We start from the raw sequence: 2,109 nt of genomic DNA on the forward strand, positions 1-2,109 counted from the left end.
GCCAGACTGCAAAGCCATTTGAACTGCAAGGCCGGCAGTTCAAGCTCACCAGCTGCATCTTAGAAACCTTATACAGGATCGCTATGGGTTGGAATTGACTCAATGGCACTTAACAACAACAACAAAGGAATTCTGGTGTGGCGCTTTGGATTAATATACTGGACCACAAAATCATTTGAACAGCAAAATCAGTGGTTCAAGATTACAAAGTGCTCATTGGAAATGCTATACAGGTTAGCTATAAGTTGGAAACTGACTAAAAGGCAGAAAACAACAACAATGACATTTATAGTAGCACATCTATAAGACTCTAAGGAGACCTGGTGGAATTGTGGGATAAGCATTGGTTTACTAACTGCAAGATCCACAGTTCAAATCCCCCGAGAAAGGTGAGGCTGTGAGCTTACATACACATTTATAGTCTTGGAAACCTTGGACAGCATTGCCAAACCAGAATTGACTTCAGTGGCAGTACTGGCTTTGCTTTTGATTTGCTCAACCTAAGGTTGGTGGTTTTACACCATAACATACGCATTAACCACCCCCCACAAATTCTAACCCTTGCTCTGAATGACCCACCTTCTGATTAAATGGCAGAGAATAATTGGGTCTGGTATCATTTTCATACCAGCTGTTCTGCCATTGCTTCAAACAAGAACGCACAATCAATTGTTAACATTTGCAAACAATGTAACAGCTTGCTTATGGCCTGGAAGCATTCAAATGTTATATTAGATCATTTTAGCAAACGATGAGTAAAGTACTAGACTGCTATCATGTGCTTATAGCTCTCTGCGGACGTAAATTGGAAACCAGAGCTAGAGGTTACCCATGAACAATTAATAATATTTTAGGTGACAGCAATCCTCTAGAAAAAAATAAATAAATAAAAGCTTCTATTAAGAAAATAGACAATGAGACTCTCTTGAGGGGCGTTTACAATGAATCACATGACATCATTCTTGTGTATATCATGAAACTGTTATATTTCCCTCATGCTGGAAGTCGTCAGAAGCATATTTACTTAGCTCAAACCATTCTTCTTGTAATATGTGTTTTTTGTATACAGATACCACCTGCCAACAAGCTGGTTCCTACTTATGTGTCAGAGTAGAACTCTGCTCCGTCAGGGTCTCAGTAGCTGATTGGTTTTCAAAACCATATTGCCAGATCTTTCTTCTTAGGAACCATTGTCACCAGTGTTTTCATTAGTAGCGGACTGCTTAATTGTGAGTGGTCGCTGAATTGTGCCTCACAAGGCCACTTGCTTTTCTATACCAATATACCATTTCTCAAGGGCAAATAGATTTGTGGATTTTTGTTGTTGTGAAGTGCCGTCTAGTTGGTTCTGACCCATACCGACCCTGTATAGGGTTTCTGAGGAGTACCTGGTAAGCTTGAACCACCGACCTTGTAGTTCAAACGGCTTTGAAGTCTGGAGCATGAACCCACAGTGCCACACCAAGACTCCATTCTTAAAGCCTCTAAAATCACCTGATTTTTTATTTCTAGATTACTGTTGTTGTTAGGGGTCCTCGAGTCAGCTCTGACTCAGCGATCCTATGCACCACAGAATGAAGCATGGCCTGGTTCTTCGCTACCCTCACAATGGTTACATTTCAGCCCATGGATGCTGTCACTGTGCCAACCCATCTCATTGGGGGGGTCTTCCTCTTTTTCACTGACCCTCCGCTTTACCAGGCATTATGTCCTTCTCCAGAGACTGCACCCTCCTCATTATTTCCAAAGTATCAAGAGGTGATCTTGCCATCTGTGCTTCTAAGGAACATTCTGGATGTACTTCTTCCAACAGAGGTCCAAGGTACTTTCAACATTCTCCTCCAATACCATAACTCAAGTGCATCCTTTGCTTTCTGGTCTTCCTTAGTCATTATTCAGTTTTCTCATGCATATGAGGTGATAGAAAAATACCATGGCTTGAGTCAGCGTACCTTAGTCCTCAACACAACATCTTGGTAACACTTGAAGTCTTCGGCAGTAGATTTGTCCAACGCAACAAGTCATTTGATTTCTTGAGTGCTGCTTCCGTGAACATCCATCCAATTATTTGTACTATAAGAAATGATAACAACAACAAAACAAATCTTT

The sequence above is a fragment of the Chrysochloris asiatica genome, unplaced genomic scaffold, assembly GCF_000296735.1.
Source record: "Chrysochloris asiatica unplaced genomic scaffold, ChrAsi1.0 scaffold00018, whole genome shotgun sequence".
Lineage (NCBI taxonomy): Eukaryota > Metazoa > Chordata > Mammalia > Afrosoricida > Chrysochloridae > Chrysochloris > Chrysochloris asiatica.